Genomic DNA, 21,667 nt, shown 5'->3' with positions numbered 1-21,667 from the left:
AAACTGTGAACCAAATTAAACTTTCCCTTCTTTAAATAATTCTTGTCAGATATTTTGATCACAGAGACAAAAGCTGACTAACAAGGAAATTAGTACCCAGAAGTAGGTTCATTACTGTGAGTAATCTAACCAGGGGTTCAAAAGCCTTTGGAACTGGCATGAGGTAGGAGTTTTAAAATTTGGAAATGCAAGCTTGAGAAACCTTAAAAGTTCTAAGTAGAGGTTAATGGGCATCTGGTAGTATCTCAGGACAGAATGCTGATGGGAATGTGAATAGTAAAGATTGAGCTTACAAGGCTTCAGATGGGATTTAAAAAACCGTCTATTTGGAATTAAAATGTAGGCCATTTATATTACATCTTGGCAAATAATTTGTCTGCATTTTGTCTGTGTACTGAGGCATATATTTCCATTGTATTGGGTACATAAGTAATTTAGAAAGTATTTCAGCTTTACCAGAGGATGTGCAGATACTGCCCTCTTTCATAAGAAGGACCCAAGTAACCACAGATTTGGTATCCATGCAGAGTCCTGGGACAGTTCCTCACAGTTCACAAGGGAAGAAAGTATGGAGTGGGTTAGGCTCAGAATTGCAGAATTAAAAATACACTTTTAAAAAAAAGTTATGCTATGTCATGTAACTTAGTAGTAAAAAGAGTTAGCATACTTTCATTTACTTACTGGTTAACGGCAAGTAGTGACTGCTTTCAATGAAGAAGCAGCTATAAAATGTTTACTGAGGGCTTCTCGGGAAAAATTAGCATTAACATAAATGTTCTGAGGAAAACTTTATCCATTTCCATTGATTTATAGACAAGAGAGAGTGTAGACCAGAGAGCCATTTGTGATCCCACTGTTTTAAACTTAGGCTAAAGGTGACAGTGATGAAAGCAGAGGACAGAGGCATGACAAAGGTGATGACACTTTTTAATGGAACCATCCTTGAATCACTCCCACTCCTAGGTTTCCATTTGTGCATTTTTAAAGACATTATGACCTGGGCACTCTCCCAACTCCATTCCTTCTCAGAGTCAGGTATGATTTTACACACTTTTGCACACATGTATATTTGAGTAGGCTCTAAGGGATAAGTTGTCATGAAAAAGGTTGTAATAAAACTTATACTTTAATAGAAATTTATAAATTGTGAAGATAGATTTTTAAATGAGAGATTAAAAATGACAGGAAGACATATTGAAAAGGGGCTACTGGATGGCATCAAGATCTGTCTGCCCCTGCCACACTTTTCTGTGGACTTGCCCAATGTCTCCTCTTTAAGGAACATAAATTCTCTTGTCACCTGAGGCATAAGGAGAGTAAATGTGAACAGGTGGTAGTGAAGAGAGATAAAGGGAGATATCAAACTCACTTGTTCCTGAGAGAATACTGAAATGTTTAGTCACTATAGATCTGAAGAGACTGGTTTAGATAAAAGTTTTGTTAACGATCAGTTTAGAACACACACAAAGATAAACATAATTCAGGGAAAACTAAGAAGGTAAAAACATAAAAGTTTAGTTATGAACAAGTACTCAAAAGCCTTGAATGTAACTGAGGATATTTCCCTTCAGCCTAAAGACAGGTGTAGGCCATATTAAGAACACAGGGATTTTTTTTTTCCCACTACATCATCCAGAGTTACAAAAGGCTAGAGTGTGGGTCATGAGCACAGGTTTCTTCCTGTAGTCCTCTTTCCTGAAATGCCCAGTACAGACTGAACACTTGTCCCCCTGAAGTCCTTATGTTGAAGCCTTAATCTCTCATGAAATTTTGTCAGAAGGGGGAGCCTTGGAGAGGTTTAGATGAGATCAGAGGATGGAGCCACCAGGAGGGGATTCATGGATTTATAAGAGGAGAAAGAGACTAGAGCTCGCCCTCTTGGCCACAGCGGGGACACAATGACAGGAGGCAGTTGGTACATAGCAAACCAAGAGGCCAGCGCTCCCCAGACATCAGGCCTGCTGGTGGCTTGGCCGTTTTCACCAGACTCTGTGTGTGCTGTGTAAGGTACCTGACTGGTGTTGTTACCACAGTCTGAGCTGAGACCCGGGTCTCCACCTGTCTCTAAGGCTGCATTTCCCTCATTCAGTCCTGCTCTGTCTACTCCACTGTGCCTGTGCTCAGAGCCCAGTGTGTCTTTCCAACAGCCTCATAACAGAGCTGCATGGGAATCCTGTGTAGGGGCTTTCACTGCAAACCTTCTCTGGATGATCCACGGGAGATGAAGATTAGAGGGGACAGATGGAGGGGAAACTAAGGCAGAGTGTGTGGGGTGTCCTCTCAGGGAGGCTGAAGGGCACAGATCACATCTCGAGGGCCTAGACCTTCAGAATGGCAGGGTAATGCCTCTATTTTCTGCAAATGTATCCACAGTCTTTGGCCTCTAGTTCTAATTAGTACCTAAACTGCACTTGGCGGGGACTTGGGGGTCTCCAGCATATTGCTACATGCTTGCTGTAGCAATAATCTTCCAGAAAGATATTGAAGAACTAGAACATATTTGTAGGTGAATATGCAACAGGGGTCCACTTCAGGCTTTGGATATAACCCATGCTGCGCTGCCCCAGCAGCTTATTTTAAAACTGACATTTTTCTTTCTTCTTTTCCCTCTACCCTTCTCTAACCAGGGGAAAATAAAACTACCCTTCTTCCTATAAAACTGAGTTATCTTTCCCTTGACTCATCGACCACAGGAACAAAGGCATCCATACTTTGAAACTAAAAAGCCACTATTTCTTAAGTCTTCCAATGAATTATGACTCTCAAAGAGGCACAGCAGGAGTGTAGACTTTGTGTCCTCTCTTAAAAGCCCGACTCCCCACTGGGTGTGGTGCTGCAGGCCTGTAATCTCAGTGGTTCAGGAGGCTGAGGCAGGAGGATCCCATGTTCAAAGCCAGCCTCAGCAAAAGTAAGGCCCTAAGCAACTCAGTGAGATCCTGTCTCTAAATAAAATACAAAATAGGGCTGGGGATGTGGCTGGTCAAGTGCCACTAAATTCAATCCCAGGTACAAGGAAAAAAAAAAAAAGAAAAGAAAAGCCCACCTTCTCTCTGAAGATTAGAATCACATCTTCTGAGACAGGAGTCCACTGTGTATTCTTTTTGCAAAGCAATAAGGCAAAATTATTGAAAAATGAAGCTCATATATTTGGTTTTTTCCCCTTTATCTCAAAACCTTGCCCTCAAAAATGCATCAGCATCTGGGACTCGGACCAAGCTTTTGATACCAAATTCTGGAAAATAGTGATGTAATATCATTTTTTTTTCTGGTGGACAGGCCTGTAATCCCATTCATTAGACAGACAGACTCAGGAGAATCACAAGATTGAGGCCAGTCAGAAATTTAAGCATAACCTGACTAAAAATTAAAAGGGCTTGGGATCAGTGTGAAATGCTCTGGATTCAAAGTTTCTTTTTTTCAGTCAAAAAGAAAATCTAAATCTAGAACTTTCTGAATGAAAGGAAGAGAAAACACCTGTCACAGAAGCATAACTGTATTGGGAATAAGGAATAAGGACAGCAGGGGCTTCATTGTAGTTTTACATGGACTATTTCAATGATTTTGGCGGTTGAGTTCTTTATTTGTTGTTTTAGATACACACGACAGTAGTGTGTATTTGGACATATTATACATACATGGGGTGCCACCCATTGCAATTTTGAACTCATTCTTGAGGCTAACGTGATATGGAGTTACACTGGTCATCTATTCATATATGAGCATAGAAATGTTACATCTGACTCATTCTACTGTCTCCTATTCCCATCTCCCCTACCTTTCCTTCATTCCCTTTATCTAATCCACTTCCCTTCCCTACCTTCCTTTGCTATGGATTAGCATCCACTTATTAGAAAGAATATTCAACCTTTGGCTTTTTGGAACTCTCTTACTTGACTCAGCATGATAGTCTCCAGTTCCACCCATTTACCAGCAAAAGCCATAATTTTATTCTTTTTTATAGCTGAGTAATATTCCATTGTGTATACACGCACACACACACTCACACACAAACAACAAACTCACGTATATATGCATATAAACACTTATCACATTTTCTTTATCCATTCATCTGTTGAAGCACATCTAGGTTGGTTCCATATCTTGGCTATTGTGAATTAAGGTGCTATAAACATTGATGTGGCTGTGTCACTGTAGTAGGCTGATTTTAAGTACTTTTGAGTATAAACTGAGGAGTGGGATAACTGGGTTAAATGGTGATTCCATTTTCTAAGGTCTCCATACTGCTTTACAGAATAGTTGCACCAATTTGCAGTCCTATTAGCAGTGTATGAGTGAACCTTTCCCTCCACATTCTTGTCAACATTTATTGTTACTTTTATTCTTGATAATTGTCATACTCACTGGAGTGAGATGGAATCTCAGTGCACTTTTAATTTGCATTTCTCTAACCATTAGAGATGTTGAACAATTTTTATAGGTTTGTTTATGATTCATATTTCTTCTTCTTCATCTTTTTTTTATTGGTTGTTCAAAACATTACATAACTCATGACATATCATCTTTCATACATTTGATTCAAGTGGGTTATGAACCCCAAATACAAGTTGCAGAGTCACATCGGTTACACATCCACATTTTTCCATAATGCCATATTAGTGACTGTTGTATTCTGCTACCTTTCCTATCCCCTACTATCCCCTACTATCCCCCCCTCCCATTCCCTCATATTTCTTCTTCTGTGAAGTGCCTGTTCAGTTCCTTTACCTATTTCTTGATTTCGTTATTTGTTTTTTTGGATTTTTTGTTTTTATTTTGGGGTATTAAGTTTTTTTATGTGTGTTCTTTTTATATCCTGGAGATTAATGCTCTATCTGAGGTGGAAGTGGTAAAGATTTTCTCCCATTATATAGATTCTCTGTTCACGTTCTTTATTTTTTCCTCTGCTGTGAAGAAACTTTATAGTGTGATGTCATCCCATTTATTGGTTCTTTATTTTATTTCTTGTGCTTTAGGAATCTTATTGAGGAAGTCTGTTCCTGTGCCAATACAGTGGAGAGTTGGACCTACTTTTTCTTCCAGTATGCACATAGTCTCTGGTCTAACGCCAAGATCCTTGATCCACTTTGAGTTGTGTTTTGTGCATGGTGAGAGATAGGGGTTTAATTTTAATCTACTACATATGGATTTCCAGTTTTCCCAGCCCTATTTGTTGAAGAGGCTATCTTTTCTCCAATGTATGTTTATGGTGCCTTTGTCTAGTATGAGATGACTGTATTTATGTGGGTATATCTCTGTGTCCTTTATTCTGTTCGATTGGTCTTCAATTCTATTTTGGTGCTAATACCATGTTGTTTTTGTTACTATTACTCTGTAGAATAGTTTTTAGTTATGCCTCCTGCATTACTTTTCTCTTGGCAACTGATTTTTATTCTTTGTAATCTAGTGTCATTATCTATTGTCAGGTTATGAACACATGATCTATCATAAACAATACATGACCAAATGTGTCCTGAGGCAAAAATCATTGCAAAATGTAGCTCATATATTAATAAAGTTTCTACTATACGTGATAAATGTGGTGGTAATAATGAATTTATTTGCCTTTATATACATCAATGTTGAACATAGAGCATGCTCTAGAGTAGGCAATCAATACATTTATATTTAGTTATATTGATTATTGTTGAATGACTAAACAACCTTCAAATTCTCTCCATACAATAGTTCAGCTCTCTGTCCACTTTCCTACCTAGCAACACGTTTTAAGAGAAAGTTAATTAGCTCCAAGCAAAGAATACTCTTGGAAAGATGCGATGCAGAACAAAGTATTTTTATTTAGAGAAGGATTTGGGCTGTTAAAGGAAGGTAAAGTTGATAGCAGGACTGCAAATGTCTGCTGAATCCAATTCACGTAGTTGCAGACCTTGGTGTAGACACTGGGTTTGCCCTTCAGAGCACAGCCAGAGCCCCAGGACACAACACCCTGGAGTTTGCCACTGCAGACCATGGGGCCACCAGAGTCACCCTGGGGTGGAAGGAGAAACAGTGAGAGCATGGGTTATGTACACATGGGAGAATGGGTTCCTGGATAATTCTCCACATTATAGGGGCTATTCTCAGGGGCCCTGATCCTCCACAAAGCACCTTCTCTCCCCCTGGAAACCCCACCCTCATTCTTCTTTCTATATCCCTATTGTTCTTCCTCCTTTCTTACTGCCTGCTCCTATTTCCTAGTGGACCCCTTGGGACAAGAGCATGTGAGGACTAGAGACACAAAAAAATTCCAGAGTTTTCCCTGTTCTAGCCTCACACAACGAAGGGCATGTGTCACAGGAACTGCAGGACACTGGGAACGCTGCCATCCCAGCAGCTGTGCTCCTCTCACAGGTCACACTGCACAATACCCTTCTCAGGAGAGTGCATAAGTACATCAAATACCTTCTGTGGTCTATCTGTTTACCCTGAACACTAACCTTACTTATCACAAACAGAAAATCTGGAACCTATCTCAAAGCTTTATTCATACATCATGATCGATTAATGGTCAGTTTTACAGTTATTTGTGTTGCACAGAAGGAGAAATATGGTGGAGAAGAAAGACCAATCTGGATGGAGGAGGAGTAAAACCTCACCTGGAAAGAGACCTTTCCGTCCTCCAGGAAGCCTAGGCAGAACACATTGTTAGTGATCCTGCCTGGGTAGGCATCGTGGCAAGCAGTGACAGAGAGCACGGGGCGTCCAGAAACTGCAGAAGGGAAGGTCATTGGCCTGCTGTGCAAAGAGGAAATGGAAGAAAATTATTACCCACAGCAATCGTGTAAATTTCTTTGACACGTTCTGTCTCCTGCTCTTTCATTCAATTTTGCAATGAGTTCAAATTTGGGTGAGATTTTTATCCAGAAAATTTCCCAACTGAAAAATGAAAGAGCCCTTCTTTCTCTGATATCAGCAATAGTGACCACAGATCTCAAGTGCAGAGATGATTTCTCAAGCAGGTGTATACTTCAGGCAGCACAGAACCGTTTAGCCTATGTTCCTTAACTTCCTGTTTCTGGATCTTTGCACATCGATCACCCTTCAGTTCTATGCTCTGACTCTTTATAATAAGCTCATTAAAAAAAAATTTGTAAATCCTTCATGGTCTCAGCAAAGGAATCTTCCTCACTTCAGTTAATATTTTCTAACACTGTAATACTGAAGGCTACCCTCTAGCAACCATTCCTTGAATGAAAATATTGATTAACCCTCAATGTGTCTTTTACTTCCACTGTGCTCAAACCTGTTACTTTTATTCCTGGTAACACTTCCAAAGCTCGGGGTGCTTTCCCAGCTGGACACGAGACACTGAGTCCCAGCAGAAAAAGGATCTTGGCAAAGACAGTGGACACTCAAGAGCTGATGGTGGTGGGTGAGTTCATTTTAATCAGCATGATGTCGATATCCAAGTTTACTTCATCATAGTTGGAGTATAGGATGAACTTGGCTGCATCAATGAATTGCTCAGCTTCCTCAATGACATGAGTGTCATGTTCTCCCCAATGCACCTTCATTCATCAGAAGCTAAGGTGGAAAGTTTTCTAAGTTTCCAACTTGAGGTTTTCTCCCTTCCCCCAGGCCCCAATTATTAACATAAGCATAAACTCTATTCTCTTCCAACATGCTGTCACTCAGGTGGTTGTACAGTTAGGTAAGCATTTTGTGCTCCCAAACATGGTGCAGATTAGAGGATTTCCTAAGAAGAATCGGTGCTATTAGAGATTCACAGCATACCACCTTGTGAGAGCAGTAAATAGGAATGTGAAGCAAATGACCCTATAAAGCAACTGGAGACGAAAAGAGAGATTGATTGGTACTTACAAGACTATGAATGAAGGTCACTTGTGGATTGTAGAAGTGAGCTGCAGACACCTCCCACTGGGTGTGGTAGACAACATTCAGCAACACCTGGTAGGGCAGGGAATTCTTCTCACAAGTGTAGCCCCCAGTGATCTTGTTATCATTATCATCAGTGGGGAAAGCAACTGACAAGGAAAAGTTGGGAATTCTCTGTTAAATAGATCCACATTAGAATCCCTACTCATCCTTGACAATTTTGCAAATGCCTGAAAAAAAGAGATTACTAAATTCTCTTATCTTGTATAAGCAGGAAAGAGCAATTTTAAATATTTTTGAAAAAATATTATTCCATACCTTTAACATATACCTGCCTTCTATCACTATTAAGAAACATCCAAATTTTTGAAAAACACTTTAAATTTGATCAATATATTGTGTTCTTACATATGTACCATTAGTTCACACAAATATATGTGCATATATGTACAAACTCAAATAAAACCCCAAACATACAAAGGTTGGAGACTCTCTATACCATAAATGCCTTATGACCAATGCTGAGGATATAAAAAGAAGGTCATTTTAGCACAACACCCTGCTCTGCAGACATGAAATATGTTGAAAGCTTTTCAATAATCCTGCTGGTATGTGCATGTGGTGGCATGTGGTGTTGGTGGTGCAGGGCTGCTGTCCTCAAATGGTAACAGAAAGGAAGTCTTTTGGAACCCCTGGAGAATATTTTGGATTAGCAGAAAATGTCTGTTTTCTGCTTTTATTTTTACCAGTTTCTTTCATTGGTTCTAGTAAAAATTTTTGTTTAAATCATTTTCAGTTCATAAGATTTCCCTGTTCAACCTTTATAAACTTATACTAATTATCTTCCCTACATTGTTTTGGGTGCATTTGGCATTGTGAAGTATGGTCTATTGATGTGTCAAGATTTCTTACAGCTTCAAAATTTGATGATTGTATTATATGAGCACTGTTTTTCCCAAATTTTAAAATAATTTATGGGGGAAATCAGGCATTTAAGCAGATGTATTAAATTTATACCTGTCCAATTTGGTTAAATGAATTATTATATTCTAATACTATAAAAATTACTAATATGGAAATAGAAATTGTCATTTCTCTGTGTTTCTAAGATTTAATGACCTGTGAGTTTGTAAGAGAAATATCATTAGTAAAGTCATCACAAAAACAAGCCAATGATTTTTGTCCTTGAAAAACAGTGTTTTTGATATTTAAGACCCTTGGTAAATTGCCCTTTAGTGTTCAGGTGTTCAAAGTGCCTTCAAAGAACACAAAATAATTTCAATTATTAACTCAAATTCTTAGGTCAAAGAAAGAACTTCTTTCATGTAGATGATCTTTTCCTTTTCTCTTATCATACAACTTACCCAGGATTTTAGAACAAATATGTCTCTATGCCTTCTATTTGGAATGACTCCTGGTCACCATGATCTTCCTTACACAAGTGAGCTGTAGTTTTCTCAAACCTTGTTAGTAGACCCTGTTGTTTTGACATTTTAAGCTTCTTGGGTATAGAGCCCATATTCAATGTTTGTCACTGTTTCCCAGGTATACCATGCAAACTTCCACAGAGGATTGACACCTGCTGACTGATCATTAAAAATACCCCCCAGCGTCTCCCAGGAGAGTAAGGAAGTTGAAGGTCTTCATGATTGCTCACTGAATTTGGATTGTAGAATCAAATGAAGATTTTTCATCCACAGGTATTTGTGCCTACAGGATTGTCATTGCCACTATGGCCACAGGTACCAGGAAAGTGATTTCACTGGAAACTCAAACATCTAAATTTATATTAGATTCTGTGATCTATGGAAGGTGACTCAGCACAAAATTTAAACTTCAACATTTTCCCATTTTTTTAGAAGTTTATAGGAAAGAAGTCACAGACCCACCTGGCGGGAACTGTTGCTCACAACAGGAAAAAACAAAACAAAACAAAACTGGGAGTGAGGTCATAGGTCATAGGGCAGAGCTAGGGGTTTCTGCATTCCCAAACAAAATCTTAGGTTCTTGGTTGTCTCAAGTGTGAATATTTGTTCTGAGGAAAATCTGGAACCCTGCACACTTGGTGTTTAATTTGACATTGGCTCTTGTATGTATGTATGTATGTGTGTGTGTGTATATATATATATATATATATATATATATATATATATATATATATTTGGTCTCATGGTAGTTCTGATTTTGTAAATCCAGATTAACTTTGCATTATTAACAACTTTTCCTTCTGAGAAATGAAAAATTGTTCTTTTTGAAATTTCATTGATAAAAGGAGATAATATGAATGATCATCTATAGCTTATTATGTATCAGAGATACAGTAGTCCCCCTTGATGGATGGTTTCATTTTTCCATAGTTTCAGTTACCCAAGTAGGTCCCAAAACTATCAAAAGAAAAGTTCTAGAAATAAGTAATATACAATTTAAAAATAGCTATTAAGGAGTATTATCAGGCACATTCTATTTTATTATTAATTATTTTTATTAATCTTTTACTGTGCCTAATTTATAAATTAAACTTCATCATATGTGTATGTGTATAGGGAAAATATTGCATATAGAATTTGGTATTATTTGCAGTTTTGGGCATCTAGCAGGACTTGTGATGTACTCTGATGGATAAGCCAGGATTACTATATTCTAAATACTTTGCCTGTGTTATTGCAGTATTCTCACAACAACATAGACCATACCTCCTATCACCCTGATAGAAAATCTAAGGCAACACCATCATAGGGGACTGGCCAAAATCACACAGGAAGCACCTGGAAGAATCGAGTTTCCAACAAGGGAAATCCAGCTTCAGACTCTGTGCTCCTACTCAGGTAATATCAAATTCTTTGTGAATGATGATGCAAGTGGAGGATGTGGAGTATTTCCCACGTGACAGGCTATGTGGAAGAGGGGTCTGTGCATCGACTCAGTTCTCACAGGCCACACTATAAATGTTGTGTAATAATTTTCATCATTTAAGAGTTGGTGGGGAATTCAATTTTTTGAGAATTCAATTTTTTTTCAAAGATATGCATTTATTAAATGGTTGTTAGAGTCATGCAGCCCTACTTCAAGGTCTATGTCCTTAACTGTGGTAAGGGGCACATATAATAAAGGATAAAGTCTGAATTTTGTCATACTCAGGGCTAACTTGAAGAAGTATATGGAATTAGGGAAAATACAAGAAATTAGTTCTTGGAGCAGGAACTTTCAGAATTCATCAGGAATGACACAAATACCCAGAACGAGTGAATCTCAAGGAGAAGGGAGATTAACTGGATACTTCAGCCAGAATTCACACTTACACAATTAATCTCAAATAGCCTAACACAACATTATTTCAGCAAATTATCACCCCTGCTGTTGTTTCTGGTTTTTAATTTGTTTGATTTTCATTTGAACTTTTTTTTTTTGCTTTGAAGGCAGTTTAGTCAAAGGCAGAGTTTCTCAATCTTGCTATTAATGACCTTTGGGGCCAGATAATTCTTTCTTTGGGACCAATGTCCTGTTTGTTGTAAGATGTTTATCTGCAACTCTCACCACTAGATGCAAATAACACTATCTTCTTCCTGCTGTTGTAACAACCAAAAATGTGTACATGTATTGCCGATGTCCCCTGAGAGTCAGAATCATCCTCATTTGAGAAGCTCAGTTCTAAGGGGTGAAAATAGGCAGAAAGCTTTATTCATAGAGAATACCTTGAGCTTTGGACAACATAAGCAGGCACTCAGCACTTAGTAAGTAATGGCAGCTAAGGCAAGGAGCTACCATTAATTGATCCCAAGGATAAAAAATACTAAGGAGTAAGCAAAGGAATACTGTCTATATAAAGAAGGAGGGATTTTCTCATCCTGTTCAGTTAACTTTCACTGGTGACCTCTCATCCTACAAGATATTGGAAGTTGTCTGATTCTATGCCATCTCCAGAACCTCCCTTGAGCCCCATCAGAGATCTTAGAAATGTGTAGGAAAAACACTTCTCAGAGCAGAACTTTTGATAATAATTTGCTCTTACACTGCTATGTCCTGGAGTGCTCCCTCTGGTGCTCTAATCTGGATTTTTAGTACTGTGATTCCCTCCAGGAGGGAAAGAGTGAGGTTGCCTGATAGTTGGTATGGGTAGAGCAGTTATCTAGGATAATTGCAATTTCCTCCAAGACAAAGGAAAGTGCTTCCTATCTGGCTGGTGTGATGGGTCTTTAGCATCTAAAGCAGCCATGGGCACAGGGGAAAATCATGAGTGACACTTTCCAAATATGAGTTATCCCCAAAACATTCTCACAGTGTTTCATATGAAAACCAGTTAGCACAATACCTATCACGTTGTTATATTTTGATGTTTACATGGACTTTTGTTTTTTCAATTCAGTTCTCCACTGTCAAACATCACAGAATGATTCACAGTGTCTCAGAAGCACAGAGTATCTTATAAGTCTAAGCACCTACCCAGTATATAAGGAAAACTTTTTAGGTTTATTTATCCACTTTAAATAAATGACAGATGTACATTCATATATACAGAGACACCTCATGCTGAGCCTGTACTCATCCATATTTTCGAATCTTTAGGATCAACAAATGGCCACCCCCTGCCTTAGCTGCCATTACTCAGCTTTATTGGTTTTTAGACTTTACTTTTTTTCTTCTCAATAACATTGACTTTTGTGTGTCATCAACTTTTTATCTAATATACATTAAAATTAATACATAGTTTTAAAATAAAAATGGTCATCTCCAAATTATGTAAAGTCACGGTGAAGACTAACAGCGATGAATATACTACATTTTGGGAAACATGGTGATAGCAGAGGGGGTCAGAGAAGCAAGGGCAGGAAAGACCCAAGATCATGGATGGTGGTCACTGGGGTGTTGTCAGAGTCAGTTCCTCAGTGGAAGGGAATGGATGGAGCAGAGTGGGTCAGGATATTCAGTGGATATAATTAGAATATTCTACTGAAGAGGTCTGGTAAGTAGGGGCTCAGCATGAGGTGTCTCTGAATGTATGAATGTACATCTGTCATTTATTTAAAGTAGATAAATAAACCTGAAGGAGTTTTCCTTACGTACTGTGTAGGTGCTTAGACCTATAAGATACCCTGTACTTCCGAGACGCTGTGAATCATTCTGTGATGCTTGATAGTGTAGAATTGAATTCAAAGTTCCCAGACTTGATAAATAATGTATTCTTTTCTCACTTTATGTAACATTTCTGTTCTCTGTGGCACCAAGGAATTCTCAATTGCAAATGGCACTGATCATGCCACCATTTGGAGGGGTTGCCTCCAAATAAGAGCCATGAGCCACGGGGAATGTTCGTTTCCCTTCTGCCAACAGAGTGCCTTGGTGTCTGTACTTCATTTTCTCATTTCAAACACGTGGTGGCCCAGAGGCCTGTGCCTATATTTAATTAGTCTGTATTGGTCCCTTTCTTTCCCATACATGTGACTTAGTGACCTTGGAAGACTATTTAATATTATGCCTAAATTGGGAGCTGGCTGAGCTCCAGCAAATATAGTGGCATTTGTTTTTATAGGAACATGAGACACCAACCTCTGAAGGCAATATCATTCTCTTTTCATCTAAAGATGCTGTTTCTTCATTTTCCTTAGCTTCCCCAGCCACTTTCCTGGCTAATACATCTCAAGCCACTGAGGTTATGCTGGCTTTTAATCACTCTAGTGAGTAGAGAAAATTTCAATAAAACTCCTTTCATTGAAAACAGATGTCCCAAGATGCTTAAAATATGATGTAAGCAGTCAAAGTAACCAATGTGTGAAAGAAGCAAGGTACAAACTAAATACTTCCTAAATACTCTTGATGCTGACCTGAGGGTTTACTTGCCATCAACAACAGAAAGTCAGTGCTGGTGAATAGAATGCTCTTTCTTGAGAAAGGAAACCCTAGAACAGGTCTCAGAACCTACTCAAGAATGCTGTAGGTTTGGGGTGCATTTCTACTCTAGGTACATGTGACTCTCGAAAGTGTTTGCAGGGAAACTTTTCTGTAAGGATCAAGTAGCAAATGCTTTAGGCATGCCAGGTGATACAGTCTCTGTTCCAACTATTCTGCCATTGCACGTGAATGCAGTTATAAAGGCTATGGAAATGAATGCATGTGGCTGTGTTTAAAGAAACTTTATTTATTAAAATAGACTGAAGACCAGATTTTTTTTTCACAAGCTTGTTTCACAAGTTTGTTGACTGTGCTATAGAGAGTAGGGGAAAAACCAATTAAATGTCTTATATCCAGACTTAAAATTGCATGGTAATTCAGTTTTAATGATCAGAGATGACTTGAAATAAAATTAGTATAAAAATTAGTATAAAATAAAGATAAACATCTTCTTTTTTACTTCAAATAGTTGTTTAGAAATAAAGAATGAGAACAAGATTGAGGACGTAAGAGTGGGGAGACAAGAGTGACGGAGACCAGCATAAGAGAGAGTTTGACAGAAGCAGAGTATGCACATTAAAGTACAAGAAACAATAAAATATTGAGAAAGGACATTTAAATTTGGTGCCTAGATTCTGAACTTTATTCCATCACCAGTATTTTTTTTTTCTTCTCTGGAAAATATCCTCATGAATAAAATGGACACCACAGAGAATAATGGGCAAATAAGTCACATTAACACAATATTTGATCCACATTTAACAGTTTTGTTAGGGTGCTCTCATGGTTTGGATCTGGAATGTTCCCTAAAAGCTCATGTGTTGAAAGTATGGTCCTCAGTGCAGCAAGGGTCAGAAGTGTAGCTTTTAGACAATGACTTTCATGAGGATTTTGACCTCATCAGTGGATTAATTCACCTGATGGATTAACCCATAGATAGCTAAATGGGCTCCTGGGAGGTGGGACTTACTTGGAGGAAGTAGGTCACTGAAAGTGAATTTGTGCCAGGAAGTGTTTATCTTCTCCCCAGCACTTCTCTCTTTCTCTCTGTACTTTCTGGCTACCATGAACCCAGCAGCTTTCCTCTGCTACACTCTTCCCTCCATAATGTTTCTACCTGGAGTCAGCCAACCATGTGCTGAATTCTCTGAAATCATGAGCCAAAATAAAGCTTTCCTCCTCAAAGTCGTTCTTGTCAGGGACTTTGGTCATAACATGCAAAGTTGACGAACACAGATGGCAACAAAACGATGTCTGTTAAAACTCTATGTGCTCACTTTAAATCATTCTGTCTCCTGTTTGTGGCCAGATCCAACTCAGTCCCACAAGATTAGACAGCAAAGAGGACCTAACAAAAAATGAATTAAATTTTATTGCAGAAGTAGACACATGTGCATATCAGAAATCCACACTTGTCAAAACAAGAGGTACAAATGCCATCATAAAAGAACTTGAAAACATGCCACTTCTAAACAGGTTGAGTTAGGGACTTATGGATAAAAAGAATCCCATTAAATTGGAAGGAAATAAGATTAAGAAGAGAAACAGATGGAGACTGAAGTGAGGTTGAAGGTCAAAATAGAGCATCAGAAGTGGAAAAGATAAAAATAGGGAAAGAACATGTAATATACACTTCATATTCATTTCTTTTTTTTATTTTTTTATTTTTTTATTGGTTGTCCAAAACATAACAAAGCTCTTGACATATCATATTTCATACATTAGATTTCATTTTGATGATTCTAGGGATTAAACCTAAGGTGTCTTGTACATTAAGCATGTGCTTCACCACTAAGGTACACCCTCAATTCCATATTAATTTTTTATGACAATTTTCTATTGAAAATATTTATGTCTCCAAAATAATGTTGAACACATAGTAGGAACTTAGGAAACATATTTTTTCATTAATGTCTTATAGATCCATCATTCCAACTCCTTTCAATAGACTCACCTTAATTTTATGGGATGAATTTTCTTATATCAAAATAAATTGATACCCACAGAGAAATATTACTTAGTTAAGAAATATTCTTCTAGTCTGATTTGGAAACTCCTAATTGGGAAGTAGAAAAAGAATATTTATAGGCATTTTGATTTCTGCTCTAGAAAGAATGTGTACACCCAGTGAGACACAAAGTAGTGAGGAAACCATTCACAAATATGGTGGCCTTTGGAGCCCTAAAGTCACTGTCACTCTGCTACTCAACTCCTCTTGAGTGATAGAAATCAGACTAGAAATATTTAGCAAATTTAGTAGAGAACACAGATTCACTGAGAGCAAATCATATCAAACTAATTTCATTTTTTTTTTCTTTCTAGTGAGCTTATCATGATCAGATATTAGCAGAAAATCTGGAACCTCGAAGACCTTTTTTCAGTAAAGGGCTAGGTAATATTTCCATGGTATTTTTGCAATTAAGGGATTGAAAAGTGCTCATTATGTAATACTTTAAAGAAGATGCACATTTGGTTAACACATGTCCTCTTACGTGCTGCCTCAGAGCCCATGTAAGGTGCAGTGACGAATGCTGACAGCTCTAGGAATTGAGAGAATAAATGCCACAGATAACTGAATTGAGGTACACAAAAATCTCCTTCAAAATTAAAACATGGCTGGGTTATAATCCTAGCTCTCCCCAATCATGTGGTCTCTTTTATATAATATCAGACTCAGCATTCACCTGTGAAATAGATTTAATGTCATCCCTAATAAGTGGACTCAAAGGACACTGAGGCCAATGATGTAGCATGAACTGGTCACCATCTTGACACAGAGTCATGTGTTTGTCAGGCTTCTCAGCCTTTGCAACGGTCGCTACAACAAAGTCCTCATTTAACACCATCTCCAGTTCTAATTTTTTTAATGTTAAAATCCATATGTTATCTCAATTCCTTAGACACCGCATGGAGTCTCTTGTTCTCACTGGTCTGTGTAACCAAATTGTCAACCCCTGAGCTCAACATAGTGCCTTCCTCCATTTCCTCTGAGGTTGACAGTTATCTTCCTGGGCTTCCTCCATTTCTCTGATCTAGAATCCCCGCTTTGTGTCCGTCAGCTTGCTTCCAACTGCCTACTCCTGAGGCCTGTGGAGAGTACATTTCAGCTGCCATGATACACAGACAAATGGACTCTGTCTCTAGGAGTACTAGCTGCTTGGTGAGAGTAGTGAGGTTCTTCTCACTGAGGGATAGTTAAGGAGACCTTGGCCTAGAGAAGAGATTCCCAAGGGGTGTGATAACTAGTGCCAACTATCTGGAGCACTGCTATGCTAGGAAACACAGAATTTCTCCTCAGGTTTCCAGATGACAGGACAGGAACCAAGAAAGAGCGTTTCAGTGTAACAAAACTTTTTAGCAACAAATAGCAACCCGTCTGAGTAGAAGTAAGGACCTCCTCTATCTTGTGGCTATTCTAAGGGAAGATTTTGATGTTCTCTGACAGATTTTTATTTTATCTTGGCCTTTATCAACCAAAGCATTTACTTCTTTTCACACAAACAAGCATATTTTGATACTTGAGATACTACGAAGCAAAATCTCTGTAGCTTTCAGCTGTAAAGATTGAAGGAACATCAGGGTGGCAGCTTGTACTAACACCTTACTTGTAACAAGCTGAGTGAGACAAAGCTCTCAGAGGAAGAGAGATCTTCCCTAGGCCAGAGGTCTCTAACATGAGGTGCATATGGTCTGAAAGAAAGTGGTGGTTAGAAATGCAGAGGACTTTTGAATATTGGTAGAGCCCAATAGCATGAAGTTTAAAAAAGCTCCTTGGAATGATTTGGATTTAGGTGGTTTGGGGACTGCATTTGGTGAACCATTACTCTAACTCTTTTCCTTGAAAGCTAGACCTTGAAGGATGAGCAAGAGTTTTAGTGAAACAATTTTATTTCCTCCTTTACCTGAGAAATATGATCCCATTCAAATGGGTGGCTGGGGGTCCCATGCCCTGGAACTGAACCCTGGGAGGGTGGAAATTCCCCAGTTGGCCATCTTGGTGTCCTGGACCCATCACTTAGTTGCAGACTTTGGTTTTGACAAAGTCTGCAACTTTACCTTTGAAGGCATAGACTCTGCCCAGGAAAGAATGCCTCAAAGTGCTGCTTTGCAGACCACAGGGCCACATGATTCATCCTGAGGGCACAGAAGAGATTATCAGAAGTATGCCCACCTCCTCAGTAGATGCAGAGGCCAGGGAAAAGATGTTTCAAGTACATCTTCCAGGCCACCTTCCTACCCAGGCAGCTCATGCTGCTTTTGATTGGACTGGGTAGGCTTTGGGGCAGGTGCTGTTGGAGAGTACAGGTACTTCCAGACACTGCAGGGAACTTGGATCCAGGCTCCCCCCTTCACACACTCTCTGTACACCACATTCTTGAACAAAGTCATGACAATAATTGTTATCTATAGACACTAATATCCACCTGTGCAGTGCCCCTTTCTCCAATCTCCTCAAGGGTCAGGATCCCTGAAGGGCAGCAATAAGCCAGTATAGACTGATTACCCTATATACAACATGCTTATAATGAGAAGTGTTTGAGATTTAATTTTATCAGATTTTGGAATACTTTCATATACATAATGAGATATCTCAGGGATGAGACTCAAGTGGACACATGCAATTCATTTACATTTTATACACAACTTATATACTTATCCTGAAAGTAATTTTATACGGTATTTTCAGTGTGTCTGCATTTTGGCTATGACCTCTTACATGAGGTCAGGTGCGTAATTTTCCACTGTGGCATGTTGGTGTTCAAAAAGTTCTGGAATTTGGAGCAATTCAGATTTTAGAGTTTTGACTTTAGGGTGTTCAACCTGTAGAAATAAAAGTAACAATATTGACATTTCTTGAGCACTTAATTCTCAAAGCTCCTTCCATATATTATCTCCTTTAATGCTTAAACTCAACTCATTACCTAGGAATTATGATTATGATATTCTGATTATCATCCCCCTGTTATAGAGGTGGAAACCAAATTAAGTAATTCCTAATAAATTCCTCCAAAATCGTTGAGTTGTCTAAACCCAGGCATTCTGTCAGAACAACCCTCGAACTCCGCTGTCCCTTAGTTTCACTGCTGCTGTCCTTCTGAACCCTCAGACAGTCATGTTCCCATGTTCCAGTACTCCATGCTGTTTCAAGTGGAGTGGAAACACCACAAATTTTGTTCTTGGTCTCTTACCTACACAGGAGACCATGGAGGCTGGCAATTAAGTCTCTATATCACTCTCTCTTACTTCAAAATTGGAGGGAAAAAAGGCTTACAAGTTCATGATAGAAATGGAAACTTCATGGCAATTTTCTAAATGCACTCAGAGTGATACAGAAGAAGAGGGAATGGTCCCCAGGACCCCCAGTCTCGTCACCTTTCCTGTGGTCAAGGCCTCTGGGAAACAGACGCAGCATGAGGTTTGGATCTTCATCTGAGGGGCCTCTCATGGCCTTCTTGGTTTAGTAAGTATTTACTTCCAGACACTGAGAGCCCTGTTAAACAGAACTCTGCATCTCTTGAAGAATTAAATATTTCCAATACAAGTGATGAAAAAATTCTTTTTTCAATGTACACATTCTCTTACTTGGATTTCCTGAGCATTTAGAATCTATCCCCCCTCTCAACACAATGCTATCTTCTCCCTGAGCTTTCCTTGAGTGTAGCTTCTACCTGAGCACATCTGCCCAAGCTCCTCCAGGTAACTTGATTGGTCAGAGCTTCCTCTTCCTGTTTCCTGCCAGTGCAAAGCAAATTCACTGGTAGTTCAGTCACACTTGAATGTGGAAGTCACCTTTAACTTCTCCATTCACTTTACTCAAATACCAAGTCTTGGAGATTTTGTTGGTCTCAAAGATCCTGGGCTCATCTGTCAAGTCACCCACCTGTGCCTTAGTTCTGGACCACAGTCTCTCCTGACGGTGGAACAGTGCTATGAGCACCTTCTCGTTTCTGGACACATTCTCCTTCAATCCACCCTCTACACTCAAGCAAGCTTTCTAAAGTAGACACAGGCCATGCATTTGTCTTGCTTAAAATCCTTAGGTGGCTCCACATCCACATCAGCACGGCTGTAAGTCCCAGGGCACAGCACTGAGGCTTATGCTCCTGGACATTGCCTGTGGTTTTATACCACTGCCCACCCCACCCCCCATGTCATGCACCTCACCTGGTCCTCAGTCCTCAGGTCTCTAACCTGCATTCTCCAGTTAAAACTAGGCCCTCCTGAGGTTTCCCATAATCCTATACTTTTATTACATTTACTCCCATTCATATTGTGCCTGTGACTATCTGCTTAATGCTGCTAGTTCCAAGGGCACAAAAATTTCCTATTTGCTAAATATTATGCCTCAAAATCAATAAGAACCAGGGACAATAATTCCTCAGTGAATGCTTGCTGAATGAATGGGCTTACTTTCTTCCCTTTTTGCTGGTGAACTGCTAGTGAACTCTTACTCATCCATTAAACCTCATCCTAAATTATCACTCTTAGAATGACATTTACCTGTGTCAACCCCTAACTCCACCCCCATGGCTCCCTAATTTGTGACATGCCCGAACTCTTCTGTTCCTTGTTAGAATCCCATATGTTGCTAGTATAGCTTTTGACTTTTGTCAATAGTTTTGATTTATTTGTCTACTTCTTCAACTTGAGTATAATCTCCCAGAGCAAATGTTTTCATGTTTAACTCCCCATTCTGAAACACTGTCTTTGACAGATGTTCCTTGCACCACTGAACATTCGAGCCTCATCTACAACCTTCCCATCAAAGGTCATTCAGGCTTTATGCTGGAGACCACATGCCTTCTTAATCATCCAGATGGAAAATGCTTCCTGATGATGAACGAGTAAACTGTCTCCTTAGATCCCATAACCATTTGTTCTTAGTCCTACCCTTAGAGGACTCAGGGTCAGAGAAGCACTGGTAAAAAGAAGTGGTGAGCAGGGACCAGACCCAACAGAGGATTGTGGGTTCAAAATTAGTTGAGTGATTCAAGAGAAGTCAAAATTTCAACCACGCAGAGATGTTTTTGTCTCTTTCTATAGCAATTACAAACCCCAAAATGCATCCCTAAAGTTGCTTCACGCTACTGAAAAATTGCATGCTAAATAGTATTAATTGATGCTAGATACTGACCTCTTCGTGGACAATCTGGCAGAAAAGTTCTTAGAAATGACAAGTTGTATACTGGACTGGTTAGAATAACAATCTAAACTATGACTTAAATTCATTTCCTCCAGAAAGACTTCACCAACTGTTGTAGTTCTCAAATGATGATTGTTGTTCTTCCCTCATGGTACTGGGTATTGATCATTGTTTTTCTACATGAACTTTCCATGCTGATGAAAACAGTGTCTATCCATTATTTTACAATTAGTCAAAAATCATAGATTAATTTTTTGTTTGTTTGTTTGCAGTACTGGGATTGAACTCAGGGACACTCTACCACTAATGTCTCATTAAATTCCCCAGGCTGGCCTTGAACTTGGGATCTTCCTGCATCAGTCTCCTCAGTAGCTGGGATAACAGTCCTGCATCACCAAGCCTGATTCATAGTGATTTTTAAAAATTTGTTTCATCTCAGTATTGGCTCTATCCCCATATACAACATTTACAAATGCTAAAAACAAAGCTATATACCCTATAACTTTTTTAAAAAATTACTGTTTTGCTTCTTCCTTTTTCATAGTACCCATTATAATAAGGGCCCTTTATAGATTCACAATCAGTGGTCATTTGGTGGCTAGAACATAGCTTGGGATGTCCCCTTAGGGAACCTAGACTTCAGGGCAGATCTTCCAATGCTGGGAAGAAACCATCTGGTTGTGATTCTGAGGCCTGAGGTCCTAGCAAGATGTGTGGGTGATGATTAGCGTGTTTGCACACCTGGGAATACTGGAAGGCATCTCCCAGCTCCCATTTTCAAGGTAGGAAATGGTGAAAAACAGG

The 21,667-nt window shown here is 39.1% G+C and overlaps 1 pseudogene; it reads right to left on the bottom strand.

Moving 5' to 3' along the window:
- Window positions 1-5,734: 5,734 nt before the first annotated feature.
- LOC107149106 lies at window positions 5,735-20,248 on the bottom strand (annotated as a pseudogene).
- Between the last annotated feature and the right edge of the window lie 1,419 nt (window positions 20,249-21,667).

The sequence above is a fragment of the Marmota marmota genome, unplaced genomic scaffold, assembly GCF_001458135.2.
Source record: "Marmota marmota marmota unplaced genomic scaffold, marMar, whole genome shotgun sequence".
NCBI classification, from domain to species: Eukaryota; Metazoa; Chordata; class Mammalia; order Rodentia; family Sciuridae; genus Marmota; species Marmota marmota.
This window is presented reverse-complemented; position numbering and strand designations above follow the sequence as displayed.